This window comes from Hemicordylus capensis, chromosome 15 (genome assembly GCF_027244095.1).
Source record: "Hemicordylus capensis ecotype Gifberg chromosome 15, rHemCap1.1.pri, whole genome shotgun sequence".
In the NCBI taxonomy this organism is placed as follows: domain Eukaryota; kingdom Metazoa; phylum Chordata; class Lepidosauria; order Squamata; family Cordylidae; genus Hemicordylus; species Hemicordylus capensis.
This window is the reverse complement of record NC_069671.1, coordinates 13,184,199-13,200,603: the sequence shown is the minus strand read 5'-3', so window position 1 is coordinate 13,200,603 and position 16,405 is coordinate 13,184,199. Positions and strand designations below refer to the sequence as shown.

Sequence of the window (16,405 nt, the reverse complement as noted above, 5' to 3'; positions counted from 1 at the left end):
ATGTACAGAGTTCTTAATAAAAGGAAAAACAAAAAAACCCCGAGTCATCATGCGAACAATTACTCGAACACACACAAGTATACCTCTACAAAAGATTTTAATATCTTTGGAATTTAAAGAGGTGAGGTTAAAGAATACACAATCAATGCAGCTAAATAAACTGTGTTTGATACAAAGAAAGGAAACCAAAGAGATCAAACATCCAGAAGTGCTGAATACAGTTTTTCTGTTGGGTGGCAGTGGGGGGGTGGGCGGGGAGGAAATATTTCTGTAGAGATGGATTGACAATCTCTATTATGTCCATCATAGAAATAGAGATGAGCAGGAGTCAGGAGAATATTAAGAACTGACTATTCTCTTTTAAAACTAAGATAGTATGCAGTGAATTCATAAAGATGAGAAAAATAGTTAAGCTTATAACAGACAGGGAAGAAGACTATTGACTGTGTACAAGATCTGACTGGATCGGAATATTGACTATGTACTAGATGTAAAGAAGACTAAACTAATGACAAGGGGTGCAACAACCACCCTGATAATGAAGACACTGAAGTGGTGGATAGCTTCCGCCTCTTAGGACTGACCATCAATAGTAAAGGATCCAGCAGTCAAGAAATGCTCTGCAGACTAGCACTTGGTAGGGTAGCAATGAAGGCCTTGGGAAGGATATTCAGATGCCGTGACGTGTCTATATCTACAAAGATTAGAATTGTTCAGACCATGGTTTTCCCTGTGACACTCTATGGATGTGAAAGCTAAACTTTGAAGAAGCAAGATAGAAAAAGTATTGACGCTTTTGAACTTTGGTGCTGGAGAAGACTTTTGAGGATACCATGGACAGCCAGGAAAACAAACAAATGGGTCATAGAACAAATCAATCCAGAATTTTCACTTGAGGCACAAGTGACCAGGCTCCAACTATTCTACTTTGGACACATTATGTGAAGACCCAGCTCCCTTGAGAAGTACATAATGCTGGGGAAAGTTGAAGGAAAGAGAAGAAGAGGACGACCAGCAGCAAGGTGGAGGGACTTGATTACGACAGCAGTGAATGCACCACTGAGAGACCTATCAATCAACTAGATGTGTGTTGTGTGATGTCTGTTATACTAATTGCTATACTATACTCAACTAATTGATAGTAATTATTTTGTATATAATATATTGATTTTATAATAACTTTTAAAAAAAATCCTGAGGTAGAGGATATGATGATTTGAGCTGCAGTTAATTTCTGAAATTAGAGGTGTAAAGCGTCAAAGCTTTTGTGTGGGTGGGTGAAAGCCATACTCTTACTATGAACATACCTGTGCATTAAAGACCAGGCACAACTTTCCACTCTGAGGGGGGGAAACCCTGCTTGCGAGGGGATTAAAAAATGATGTCCACAGGGATTAAAACAAAACTCCAAAAAACTATTCTTGGTAATGTGGCATGTGGGGACGTTTTATCAAATGCACAAACCCACTGGGTATTATATATTATAGGAAGCCTTTGTCAAATATACTACTGTGCTCTTTCACATTGACTGAACACTTTAATTCTCTTTTTCTGATTGTTTTTAATATCATGGATTCTATAGAGCCAGTGAAGCCAAGGAAAACCTTAAAGCAATTAAAATCAGCTGAGTGTTGATAATTTATATAATTTAATTGGCAAGGAAAAAGAATGTGCAATGTTTAACCAGTTTTGCTTTAAAAATCTTGGGCTGGATGTTGTTTAATTAGCATATTTATTACCACTTTAATTGGTAAGATAGTTTTTTTTTAATTGGAAGCCTTTTCTCTCTCTCCAGGGCAAATGCCTTCTTATACAAACATGCTGGATTCCTTACACTGGCAGTTATATAATAACCATAACATCTCATTATTACTGGTGGAGCTGCTTGTAAGTGAGAGTTCAGCCTGGTGTTGTAAGGATGATGAGATGGAGAGAAAACTGCAGCGTCAGCTCACCTTGAAGCAAGTCAAGAAGAGTCAAAGCAGGGAAGAGGTGAATGAGTAATCTGTAGTTGAGGCAACTGCCAGAGACAATTTATTTCTACATTCAAAACGTTCTGAAGGAAACTGGACAGCAAAAGGCTGTTCTGTGCACTGTGTGGTTTGTGCACATGCATTTACATAGATGTGCCCTAGATACAAAATGCACTCATTCCTCCACCCCACTGTAGCAACTCACACTAACAATGTTTTAAAGAGACATCTACAACATCTCCCCAAAAGGCAGAAATTGAGGCAAATTAGGGGCAGTGTTTCACTGTGGACAGGTTCTAAAAATGGGGAAAGTTGCAGTGTATGTTCTTGCACTCATAATTCATCATAGTATTTGATAACTCAGGAGGTTCCTCCTCCCAATGCTATGTCTCCCCACATTTTCATCTGGGACTTAAAAAGTTGCTACTCACTCAACCCTACTTCAGAAAGGCTATTTACCCACCCTCACCTCTTACTGCAAGCCACTGTGTTCTTGCCTTTTGCCTAACTCCTCTTTGCTTCCTCTGCTCCCTGCATTTCCTGATTACCAGAAGAATTCTCCAGTCAAAAATGTATTCCTGTGCTCATTTATTATTCACCAAAAGATGTACATTCTGCCTTAAGTTTAAAGTTAATTTTTCTTTAGACTTTAAAGTTTAAAATCGGATTCGGGCTGACCTAGATGGAGACTCCACAATTAATTTGATGTCTGAGCTGGAGGTGCCCAACAACTCCTCTTATGTGATTTGACTGGATCAGTTTCAGTTTGTGACTCCTGAGGATGTGGACAGGCTGCTTGGAGCGGTGAGGCCTACCACTTGTTCCCTTGACCCTTGTCCAACATAGCTTGTTCGATCTAACAGGGAGGTTGTTGTAAACAGCCTGGTGGGAATCATAAATGCTTCTCTGACGGAGGGCAGGATGCCCCCTTGTCTTAAGGAGGCAATCATTAGACCTCTTTTAAAGAAGCCTGCATTAGATCCCTCGGAGTTGAGCAATTATAGGCCTGTCTCCAACCTCCCATAGCTGGGCAAGGTAATTGAGAGGGTGGTGGCCTCTCAGCTCCAGGCAGTCTTGGAGGAAACTGATTATCTTTTCTAGACAGATTCAGTCAGGCTTCCTGAGGGCTCTTTTTTCTGCACCTAGGTGTGCCGCTAATGTGGTGATTCGCCAGGAGGCTGGTTTATTAAAGGTAAAAACTAGGGCTTGGCTGTTAATAATTTATTATTGGCTAAAACTTCACCTTCAACCAATAGGACTTATACCCAATTTTTTATCGGCCATGCCTCAGCTGCCTTGGTGTCTGAAGATAGTCAACGAACTCCTTCTCCTTTTATTAGCTCCAGACTCCTTACTTGAAATGGGCCTTGTGAGAGAAAAAAATATGGTCCATCAGCGACTGGAGGAAATTGAGTTGCAGAAAGAGGTGGCTTGTCTGCCTGCATTCTACAGACCACTAAAAATTGGGTCGGGTTTTTCTTCTGCACCATATCTGACATCTATTACTTTTTCTAAATTCCGCTGGGCCTTCTTGAGAGCCCGTTTTAATGCTTTCCCCTCAGCCTTTCTTACTGGGAGGTTTCAACATCTACCCATGGAGGCTCGGCTTGCAGCTCCAGTGAAATCAAAACAATTTTTCATATTTTATTGTATTGTAGCTTCTAACGGGATTTTAGGCACTGTCTGATTTTACCCTTATTGACTAGATTCCCTGGACATTCTGATGATATTTTAGTTAAATTGTTACTTGTGGATAATAATTCCCTTATTTATAATATTGTGGCAAAATTTTGTTATATAGTCATTAGGGTGCGTAGCTCCTTGACTGATTCAAAGGGGAACTCGGACTGTTCATGAGACTGCTGCTATGATGATTTGGTATCACTCTAATTGCTACTGTGATATTGTTTATTTGTCTGATATTTGTTTTTTGCTATTGCAACCTTTGTAATTTCTGGCTTTATTCTTGGCCAGTGACAGGTAAATTAACTAACTAATCATATTTATCATATTTATCATTTAGGTTGATTGTAATAAAGGGCAAAGCCCCACAATTTTGGACATCGGCATATGCTGATAGGTCAGCATGATAAGTCAACTGATGTAAACCCTATATCAGTGATCTGATATGAGAACCATAGCATGAGAGACCTACACACTCAAAGAGCTTTGAGTTCATGCCTGGAACTCTGGCATGTTGTTGCATTCTTGGGTCTTGTCCTTTGTTTTCAAGTTTTTCCTGAATCCATTCTAACAGATGAGGAAGCATCCATCTTGACTGCTAAACAACCAGTTAGACCAAAGCAAGCATACAACAATGGACTAGTTCCTTTTGAAATAAAGACAACACTCAACAGCTGTGAATTGACTTTAAGTGGTACTGAGGGAATTGGGCTAGATTTGAAGGTCATTTTGCAAAACTTTTCCCTCTGCTGTATATACCCATATATTTCCCATCATGCCTTCCCTATTATCTGATCTGCATCCTGCTGGGCCCTGTCTGTTTACCAGTTCCTTTCTGTATGCCCTGGGTTTTTCCGAACCAGATCCTGCACAAACTTTCCTCCCAACCTCATGTGTTGTAAGCTACCGGTAATACCCTTAATTACAAAGTTATGGAACCACTGCTCATTCTAGCAGACATGTCACCTTGGGCTGTGTTCTTGTCAGCTCCCATCCGTTAAGTGTATCTTTCTTTGGAGAGGAGGCCCCTCTAGGGAAAATCCCTGATGATTCAGTATGCTGCGGTCTTCTCTTCTTTTTGAGTCAGCATCGAGTTCACTCATTCCAAGTTGCATTAAGATTCTGGGCTGCTCAAGGTGATGAGTATCCAATAGTTTATGACCTTTCTACCAGCATTGACTTTTCCTGGGAATTAGCATGATCCTACTATTAGGCCAATTCGATTTCAGCAAAGGTTTGGTGGTTCCTTTTACAGTAAACCTAAAAAAAAACCCAAATACTGCCATGGTAGGCTAGTGCCAGAACTTTCCAATTCTCACACCTGGAATCAGCTGAGATCTCCTCATTCGGCAAGACCTTAGTGTGGGGCGGGCCCCAGTCTGAACCAGGACCTAAGGGGCATAGGGCAGCCTGAGGGAATCCCAGAGACCATATCCCAGGAGATACCCCACTCAGTAAACCTGCAGAATTGGAGGGCCCAAACATGCCCCAACTGGACTCATCTCCCAAATTCTTGAGCTCCCCCAATCGATCACCACCAGAGCCTCAAGAACAGAGATGACCGTGTTCCCAACCAAAGCTCAGATCTGGAAGCACAAGGCATCCCATTACAAAGCAGTGTTTCTTGTAAAAGGGATTCCCAGATGTTGACTTCTAAAGGCCATTGCAACTGGGGACTATGGGAGTTGTAGTCAACATCTGGGAATCCCTGCTACAGAGTACACTGCTTCAGAGCCCTACGATGGAAAATGAATTCTGCCCTTAAGTGCAATCAGGACTGCAGCCTCCTAGTACACGAGGAAGAGTGGAAGTCAGGCCGTCCACATAAAGCTTCAATTGCTGGCTGGAAACTGCCAATATAACTGCTTCATGAGCCAGTTTCTAGTGGACAGCTACCTTGCTGTTTCTGGTGGACAGCTACCTTGCTGCTCAGAATTTGGCCCTCTGGCTTTGCATTAATCTTGCTGGCACTGCTGGCTGGTTCCTCTGCCTGGCCCAGGAATGGGACAGTCAGACCTATTTAAGCTCAGTTCCCAACAGTAGCCAATCGGACATCCATGGGGAGATTTCCAAGCAGGGCATGATGCTAATAGCCGTTGTTTGCAATTAAAGGGTGTGTGTATCTGTGCGGCTGTGCGCGCGCGCACAAATGTGCACAGAAGCTACACCCTCCGATCTAGGAAAAAACAATAATGGAGACTGTAGTCTCATCACTTAAGACTGGCAGAAACAGGACAGTCATTCAGGGTACACTTGACAGGGAGGCATGATTGACTACAGCACCCTGTTGAATGTACCCAAAGGTAAACCTGAATTTACCTCTATGTAATGTGTGAAATGGCCCCTAGAGCTACAATTAGCAATACAGAAAGCAATATGGGAATTATGTCCTGTAAAACATAGACACTTCTCTATTTTTGTTCAGTGAATAGACTTTGGCATTCATGCCTCAGATACGATATCATTTAAGTGACAATGACTGATTGGTTTAATTTGTGAGTCTTCAGCCAAGTTTCTCTTGAGATAAAAGAACTGTTTAGGTTAAAAGTCCAGTGACAAGTACAAAGGATAGCAAAGATTAAACAAGTCTGGTGCTTTTGACAACAAGAATAATAATAATAAAAAAATCAAAACATCAAATGCTCTTTTTAAAAACCAGAGGAACAAAATTGCAGGGGAAACAAGGTATTATTGGAAATGACTTTACAGAATGTCACAAATGGAGAAAAGACATGACAGGGAGGATTAATTCCTCTCTTTCTCTGCTTTTCTTAGGATATTGTTACATAAGGGTTTCTATAGCAATGGCCCACATTCTTAGTGGATTCAGGAAACCATATGGTGCAGAAAGTCACCCAGAAGGGCAGTCCTGATGATCCCCTTTTATTGCCTTCCTCAAATACACACACTGACTATCTATCTAAGTGTCAGGACCTATCCAATACTAGCACAGCATCCCTCCAGTGGCTGTTGCTACTGCCTAACTTATGTTTACTTTAGCTTGTCAGTCGTTATTTATTTATTATTTCTTTTTCTATATAAACCACTTCGAGGACTTTTGTTGAAATAAATATTTGTAGTACTAGGACTTGCCAGCTCCTGGAAACTGAGTTGGATGGGATCTCCTTGGAAGAGGAAGGAGAATCCCCTGAAGACTCGGGAACATGCTGAGACCAGGCTGCCTCTTAGTGAGGATTCTAGAACAGCCGTTGTGAAGGATGTACAACCCTAGTGAATCAAAGAACTCAGAAAGAATCCCCTTGATAGATATCTAGGCTCACCCTATGCCACAAGATACTCCATTATTACCTCCTAGACCCCCAGGAACAAAGACAGCAGTGATGCTAGATAGAAGCTACCATCAGAAGGTATGAGGCCCTCCTTCACCAAGATCTCCTCCTAAGGAAGAGAAGTGCTTCCAGGATCAGGGCCTTCATGGAAGGGTGGGGCTGCAAGGCCTACAATAAGAACCCTCAGATTTGCTGCTTGGCTAGTTTTGGTGCTAGTGCAGCTGCTCTCCTGCTCAGCGCCTACCTGAAGACAGCTCCCCTGTTGTTTCAGCAATTGTGCTCTGGGCCATGGCACCAATACTGGGTCTCCCCCTTAGCTGGACAGCTCCATCTCACAACCCTCCACACCCACCAGCTCCTCTGTGTATGTGCAGAAATGGGAAACTCTCTCTCTCTTTTTTCAAAATGTAAACCCTGCCTTTTAAATGCATTTTACTTATTTTTTACTCAAGGCTATCTAGACAGTTATACACAGATCAGGGTGTATGTTTGCACAGTGTGGTCCCTAAGTGTTGAACATTCCACTTTCCTCCTCTTTCCATGCTTTGGGTTATAACAGAGCTAGGCCCCCTTCTTCAGCCACCTAATGGCACAGCAGGGAAATTACTTGCCTAGCGAGCAAGAGGTTGTCGGTTTGAATCCCCACTGGAAGCACCTATATCGGGTAGCATAAGGCATCATCTCATCATCATGAGGCCTCAGGAAATGGGTGTGCAATGTCAGCCCCCTGATTGGTTGGCTGTATGAAGCCTCTGGATTGGCCAGGCTTAGTATAAATACTAGGAGCCTAGTTTTCTGCCCTTGACTGTAAGCAGAATAGGACCATCTGCCTGCTGAACTTAGGCCACCTGATCAAAGACTCTTCCCTGGCACCAAATCTAGGGGGACGACTGGAGAATAGGAACATAGGAAGCTGCCATATACTGAGTTAGACCATTGGTCTATCTAGCTCAGTATTGTCTTCACAGACTGGCAGCAGCTTCTCCAGTTGCAGGCAGGAATCTCTCTCAGCCCTATCTTGGAGAAGTCAGGAAGGGAACTTGGAACCTAGATACTCTTCGGCGGCTCCATCCCCTGAGGGGAATATCTTACAGTACTCACACGTCTAGTCTCTCATTCATATGCAACCTGGGCGGATCTTGCTTAGCTAAGGGGACAAATCATGCTTGCTCAACGGTGTTGGCCAATTTGGAGTGCCTGCTATGTTTTAGCCACCCAGAAGACAGCTGGCCTTGTGGTAGGAACCATGAATTGTCCCCTTTCCTAAGCAGGGTCTGCCCTGGTTGCATATTTATTTATTTATTTATTTTTGCATATATACCGCCTTTCATTAAAAAGATAACCCCAAGGTGGTTTACAAAAGTTAAAAACATACAATAAAAACACAATAAAAACATCATGTTAAAAGTACAAAAACATATAAAAACAGGCATAAAAACAACACAACAAATAACAACAAATAGAAACACAGAGAAGCCGCAGTAGAAAACAATCATGTAAAAGCCTGGGTAAAAAGCCAAGTCTTTAAAAGCTTTCTAAAAGCCGTGATGGAGTCCGAGGAACGAATGGCCACTGGGAGAGCATTCCAGAGTCTGGGGGCAGCAACAGAGAAGGCCCTGTCCCGAGTGCACGACAACCGGGCCTCCCTCATTGTCGGCACCCGGAGCAGGGCCCCCTCAGATGTCCTCATCCAGCGGGCAGCAACCCTTGGGAGCAGGCGGTCCCTCAAATACCCTGGGCCCAAACCGTTTAGGGCTTTAAAGGTCAAAACCAGCACCTTGAATTGGACCCGGAAACGAACCGGCAGCCAGTGCAGCTCATTCAAAATGGGAGTGATATGTTCCCAACGGGCAGCTCTGGATAAAACCCTCGCTGCCGCGTTTTGCACTAGCTGCAGTTTCCGGATATTCTTCAAGGGCAGCCCCACGTAGAGCGCATTACAGTAATCCAGCTGCGACGTGACTAAGGCGTGGGTAACCGTGGCCAGATCTGCCTTCTCGAGAAAGGGACGCAGCTGGCGCACCAGCCGAAGCCGTGCAAAGGCACCCCTGGCCACCGCCTCCACCTGAGCCTCCAAAAGCAGAGCATATGAATGGGAAACTACGTGTGTGAGCACATTAAGATATTCTCCTTAGGGGATGGGGCCACCCTGGGAAGAGCATCTGCAAGCTTGCATGCAGAAGGTTCTAGGTTCCCTCCCTGCCATCTGCAAGATAGGGTTGAGAGAGACTTTTGACTGCAACCTTGGAGAAGTTGCTGCCAGTCTGTGTAGACAATACTGAACCAGATGGACCAAGGCTCTGACTTGGTATAATACAGCTTACTATGTATATGTGCAACAAATGAGCGATTCACTCCCCCTCTGCATATTCAATGGGCCTTTTCTGTTACTGCCTCCAGGTTGTGGCGCTCCCTCCCTCATGAGACCTGGCCAGCCTCTTCCGTCTCTGCCTGCAGCAGATTGTGAAGACGTGGTGGTGATGGTAGTGCGGAGTCTCTTTATCCTGTTCTGCACTGGCTTGATGCAGTGATTGTTGTTTTGATTGTATGTTTTGTTTTTTTAAAACGTGGTGTTCACAGGTTTTTTCTTCTGTACTGCCCTTGAGTGCTTCTTGCAGATAAGTGGTATAGGTATGGTCAGATAAATAAATAATAAATTATCCCAGCATCAGATAATATGTAAGACTTACCTTATGTATTCTCCCCACTCCCCCCAATCTCACTTTAATCAACCATGACGTCAACCCCCCACTTCTCGATAGCATGTAGGTCACCAAGCAGCCGTAGGGATCCACCAGCTGACACTCATCCTTACTTTTTTTGAATATGTTTGTGCTGACTTGGGGTGATAGGAATGCAGTTGCAAGCAAAGCCAGCTGCCTGCCTCTTGCATGGATGTAATTAAAATGTCTTTTCCAGGACGCTGCCAGCTTTATTAAACAAAGAAATGTAACTGAGTTTGAAAAAAGGAGAGAAAAGATTAGCGAAGTCCCATCTGCCCTTCTTGCTGGTTCAGCTGGCTTCTGATGGGCTTATAGTTCCTAGTAAAATCGTGAGCCCTTTTGAAGGTGAATGTCCTATCTTCCAACTTGATACTTTGCTTCCTGGCAGATTATTAATGGTTAATGGTCAACACTCATAATTGTATCCTACCAATTACAATGACTTGTCCCCTTAGCTAAGCAGAGTCTGCCCTGGTTGCATATGAATGGGAGATGATGTGTGAGCACTGTAAGATATTCTCCTTAGGCCAGGGATCCTCAACGTTGGGCCCCCAGATGTTATTGGACTTCAATTCCCATAATCCCCAACCAAAGGCCACTGGGGCTTGGGATTATGGGAGTTGAAGTCCACTAACATCTGGCGGCCTGACAACGTTGAGGATCCCTGCCTTAGGGGATGGAGCCGCTCTGGGAAGAGCAGAAGGTTCCAAGTTCCCTCCCTGGCAGCATCTCCAAAATAGGGCTGAGAGAGATTCTTGCCTGCAACCTTGGAGAAGCTGCTGCCTGTCTGTGTAGATAATACTGAGCTAGATGGACCTAGGTCCTATGGTCTGACTGAGTATATGGCAGCTTCCTATGTCCCTATGTATGTTTTCAGCTGCAAAATGTCAGAAAGCATGTGACATTGACAAAGAGATTCCATCTAGTCTTCCTTGTTACCTGCCTAAATATACATACTGAGTGACTACCTACAGATCATGTGAGCCACCCCAATGTCTGCTTTTGCAGGTTTTTCTAAAAAAATTAAAAGCAACTTCAAAAGGCAAACATTGATGTGAGAACCTTGTCACATGCAGTTCCACTTTTACAGAATTTTACAAAAATTTCCACAGTTGGGGTCCAAGACTGAAACTAATGCATAGGGGCAGGAGTGGAATGGCTTAGAACGGTGGGGTCGTATGGAAAAATCAGCAGACTGAAGAAGGTTAAGCACCCATTTTCTCAGGTAAAATAGACACCTGTCCTTATTAGACCGATTGCCAGTCCTCACACATTGAAGACATTCCCAAGCAATCTGTAGGAATGACATCATTTAAGACACAGCAAGAACTGGGTTAATATGTGTGGTGGGGAGATTAGGTTGCATGGAGAGACCAGCAAGATGCTGGGAACCAGTTATGAAATGTGCATAAGAAAGGCAATAATGACAGGGAGGGTGAGATAAAAGAGATCAAGGTAAAATTGTGAAATGAATCATTAAGGGAAAGAACAGCCCTTATGATGACCCCCCCCCCCCCCGCTCTCAACAATGCAGAGGCCTATTGTAGTTGAGTTTTAAACAGGTAGAGAAAAGGAATACACCCAGTTATTTGTATGGTGATGGAGTTGGTGCTCCACTGGAGTTGCTGCTCCATTGAGTTATTTGGATGCTGATGGAGTTGCTGATCCATTGCTGCTTGCTTCATCCACAAAGACTTCTCAACTCCCTTTAGAGCTTAATGAAAAAGGAAGCAAATTTTTACATGGAGTGAATTGCAACTATTAAGGCAGTTACAGTTAGGTATTGACAGGTAGTCCATCAGAATGAGAAGCAGCTCTTCTTATACCTGAGGTAGTTGCAAAGGTGGGGCTCTGAATGAGTTCACTGAAATGCCGCACCTCGACATATCTAATTATCTGAAGTGCCTTTCCGTGCAATTTGCTTATGTTTTTCTGGGTAAAAATAAGGAACATACCCCCAAAAGGTTGAAGATGGTGCACAGTTAGCTTGCTAAATCAGGCTAGGGTTTGTTTTCCTATTCCACTGTCCTCCATACTCTGTGCCTAGGCACCGCACCACAAGAGGAGCTGAGATGTACCTTGAAAAATTGAGATATGATTTCTCCATTTATTTCTTTAAAAATTTATGTCACTTTCCCACCCAAAAGGGCCCTCAAAGTGATGTACAAAAAGAAATACAAGGAAATTACATAAAAAGCAAACTGCTTAAACATCCAGTCCCCAAACATTAAACAATGCCATAAGAGACCAGAGCACAAGAACAGGCAGGAGCAAAACCAATACCTTTGGACAGTTCCTGGATCCCCATCAGGAGGCCCTTTGGACAAAACTGTATCAACTGACCCATTCAACAAATTCAAGGTTGCAATACTGATAATAATTTGTGACCAAGAAATAACAATTCAGCCCAGTTCAGAAACACATCTGTACACCACATAAAACAAGATGATTGCATCTCGAACTTCAGCAGATAAATTCCGGTTGAAAAAAGGCATGGGCTGCAAAACCAGAAACTCCCAGATTTGTTCAGAGCACCCGAAATACACAGGCAGGTTCTGCTTCCTTACACAACTGTCCTCTTTGAAGTGGTGCCCCAGAGGACATTCTTGTGCAAACAGGTGCACCTGAATTTAGTTGTTGTCAGGTACCTGGCGGAAGGCATTTGTGATCTGAAAAAGAAGATACCTGCCGTGCTGCCAAACTCACCAGCATTTGCTGTTCCCGCATGCATCTGTATGTGCATGTTGCTCTCTGATGTTGAACCTTAATGGTAGATCCAGAGAAAATGTCACAAAATGTCAAAAAGCGGGGGGAAGGGGATTTTCTCTGCACAAGCACCTACCTAGCAGACCTCTCAGAATAAATCTTGTTTTGGGGAGAAGGCAATGCTTGGGGAGAAGGCAATGCTTTGGGGAGAAGGCAATGCTTGGAGCTCTCTCTTTCTCTCTCTCTCTCGTCTTTATTATAAAGTGCCTAAGCTTTTCTAGTGTCTGTATAAAGATTTAAACATGACATACTATCTAATAGATAATATAGAAAGAAAAAAAGGGATGACAAGGGACAAGGAAGCCAGTTCAGGTACTGAAACATTTGAGTTGCATAATGACCAGGTGTAATGGCCACTAGAAGAGAGTTCTAGGATGGGAGGGGAAGAACAAAATAGCAATTGGTCCACACTGACTCACCTCTCCTCCTGCTGCAGCCAGATGGAAGAAATTCTCCAAGCCATTGTCATTGCCCAATCCGTATAACAGTAGTCTCCAAACGTTCAAGGAACCCCTTCTGCATTGACTCATCTACTGAGGATCCTTGCATGACTGCCATGGAACCTCTGTGTGTTGAGAAGGATTCTGGGAAGTGTTCTAGAATCTAAAGAATCCATGGTAGTTGCCTCTAAACACAAGAGCTGTTTAGCACTGCTGTCACATGTCTCTCAGACTAACCTACCTCACAGGGTTGTTGTGCGGATAAAAATAACCATGTAGCTCAATTCTGAGCTCCTCGGAGGAAAAAGTGGGATATAAGTGTAAAAATAAATAAAATTATGCTGTTCCCCCTGATCAAAATCATTCTACAGTGCTTACTTACAAGTATGCCTCATTCAGCAAAGATGCTTTCCAATTTGTTAATTAAAGGTTTTCTGTTTTCAGCTTCTGCTCATTTTATTGCTGCCTTTGCTTGCAGCTTGTATTATTTTTTTTCCTCTCTTTTTGTAGCAAAAGGGTGGAAATCAATCATTAAAGTCTTCAGGAACAGAAAATGGAACTGGAACAACTGTGAGAGTCAATGAGAGTAAGCTAAAAAGAAGATATTGATTGCTAATCTCCCAGTTGTGGTCAATAGGAAGCAATAAAGCAGGAAAGATCGGTCAGGAGGACTTGCCAAGACAACAGTTTACAGGTGAAAACAGGTGCATGCTTCTCTATTATCCCTATTAACATTCCATAGATCATACTGCATGAGCCATTTCCCTCCACGCATGCATGCATTACAGATGAGAGGGCTTTTGCTCTGAAGCAATTTATTCTGTGCTGAATTAGAACCCAAGAGTGTGTGTGTTCTTTTGGTAGAAAAACATATTTGAAAAACATGGTTGTGCCAACAAGATACAATCAAGGGTTCACAAATGACACCTCTGCAACTAGAGGATGTGAAATGTCATACTGCACACTATATGGTGCTGCCTTCGTGTCCGTGTGTGCACGTTTTGATGCCTGTGCGCTAGAGACAAGATGCATCCTTCTCACATCTCCGATTTAGTTGCTGGGAAAGGAGACTGAAGCCTGGAGAATGACAGCTCTAGCCAGTCACAATGTCAGGATTTTCACCAGGCATTCCTAAAAGGAAAGGACAGGACAAAAGAGGAATAGTGGTTTTCTAGGGACAAGGTATAGAATATAGGGACTGTCCCTGCTAAACACAGCAGTTGGAGCCTGTGGTAATAAGGGAGAAATGTGAGCAAATCCTGTGCATGTTCAGTGGCATTTACTCCCACTGTGTGCAGTGGCATTTACTCAAGTGTGCATAAGTTTCCAGCCCAAGGTTGTTAGGGCTGAGAGACTTAACCAAAGGCTTCATGGAAGAGGCTAGTTTGAGCTGGGGTTTGGAGGAGAAAGACAGGTGGCATCATGTGGGTGTTCTGGGAGGGCATCTGAGGCATAAGGGACAGCGAGGGAAATGGGCAGAGTCTGCTATGAAACTGGGAAGTGTGGGACTGCAATGGTGGTGATTCTAATTGCTCAGGGATAAGATTTCCAGCTTTTTCTCATATAAAAACCAGAGTCCTCTACTTCTCTGTCTCTTGTCCCTCCTTTCCATTTTAAATACAATTTGGCCACCAAATGTTTGGCACTTGTACCTCTATGGCTAAAAGTGCCCTTGTGATTGACAAGAGGTGCTTCTTGCATCCCAGCAAATGATATAGTGGCCTTCTCAATTCTGAAGAAGCACAAAGGTTTCTGCCAAGTGAGGCCTTGGAAAACCATCCAGCTAATGAAGATTAAACTATCTGCAGCCATGCATAATGTGGAATGAGTAATCAGAGCTGGTGAATATTTTGATATTGGTACTGCTTTAATGTTTTTTTTTTAAGCTTTCTTAATCTTTTCTGAGAGCTTTTCTAAAAGACATCCCGACAAGGGTCTGTTGGGTTCCAGAACAGAACTGATCATCACAAGGCATGCTGGCAGTGGCAGTGACTGCGGGAGGCTTTTGGTATCTGCCAGTAAGCTGACAATAAAGACAGGAACACACCTGAGCATATACAGAGTGCAATTTCCCCAAGTGGCTGGTATCCATATCCTCTCCCCATACACCTAGATTTGGGGGCTTCTGAGTGAATGTTGACTACCAGGCATGCTTGATTTCCACATACCTCTCTGCACTTGTTCTAGGGCTCTCTTGACTTTCATAATCTTTACTATTATTATTTATTATTCATACTGTGCCTTTGGTGTGTATGGCATTTTACAGAACTAAATTGCCTGGTCCTTCCTCCCAAGAAGCTTACAATCTAAAATTGTGGGGAAACAATAGAGGGAGGCTAGGAAGGGTAGAATATGGGCAAATGCTGTTTTACATAAATTAAGCTTGGTTGCAGAGCAGAATGAGGGTTAAGAGGATATGGCAAAGGCCGCACTGAAAAAGTGGGTTTTGATGAGGGATTTTCAGGAAGGGAGAGAAGTGGCACCACATGCATGTTTAGGGAGACAGATCCATGTGTATGGTGGCAATAAGGGATTTCTTTGCTTTGTATCCCAAGCCCCCTAGAGAGCAGGCAGCTTCTTCCCTCTTTAAGCCTCATGTGGAATCTGCCCACACTCCCACCTCCAATCAAACTGATCTTTCACATCCCTTAAGACTGTTGAATTTCCAACATTCCATATCTTCCCTGTCAGCAGTCGTAATGTTTCTCAGCATTCCATGACATCACAGCCATTCAACCAATGGCTCAGGGGGGCTTGCAAGACTGTTGTTGGTCTTTAAAGTCAATTATATATCTACAATATTCCCCCCCCCCAAAAAAGGAAAACATGAAAAGAATCCAGATAGAACAAAGGAAATAGCCGTTATCTGTGTCTTGTTTTGTTGAAGTGCTTCTTGCCCATAAGACTGATCAAAGTGAATTTGAGGTTGCACATTGGAGGCCTGGGTAGAGAGAGCATTCCTAGTACAGCTTGTAAATTTTAAAGTGCTGTGCGTCAGAGATGTTACATAAGTCCTTGGGAGCTAAATATAACAGAGGGCTCTTTTTTTGGATGATGGCTGCTTTGCTTGAAAAGGGCACGTTAAAACAAGAAAAAAATAGGAATTGGTTTTTCCCCTGAATTTGCTATGCTTTTCTTTCTCTGATAAAGCTACGCAGTGGATTTGGCTGGACTTCAGTTTCCCCTCTTAAAATGGGGTGGGGTTTACATTTTTAGCTGCATTGAAAAGATAAATTAAATGTACTGATTTGCAGTTTGGACAAGAGCTAAATGTCATATTGTTACCATCACATTTGGTATACAACATTAGAACAACAGTTTATATATATAATCATGGGGAATACACCAACAAGGAAAATGTTTTTTGTTTAGGATCTGCCTGGCCATAATGATATGTTTTATCTTCAGTATTTTTTGTCCAATGATTCAATTTCTTTATATGTGGCTAAATTTTGTTTTATAGCCTGTAAAATTCATAAAGAGATACTTACTTGATGTAATTATTCTTTCTTTCGCCCAACAACTCTTGT

At 43.0% G+C, this 16,405-nt stretch overlaps 1 long non-coding RNA gene across 1 annotated transcript; it reads left to right on the top strand.

The window, feature by feature from the left end:
• Nucleotides 1–271: 271 nt before the first annotated feature.
• On the top strand, nt 272–4,034 carry LOC128338002 (uncharacterized). Its single transcript, XR_008312496.1, has 2 exons — nt 272–2,777; nt 3,997–4,034. It is a non-coding gene; the product is annotated as an uncharacterized LOC128338002 (long non-coding RNA).
• Nucleotides 4,035–16,405: the final 12,371 nt, after the last annotated feature.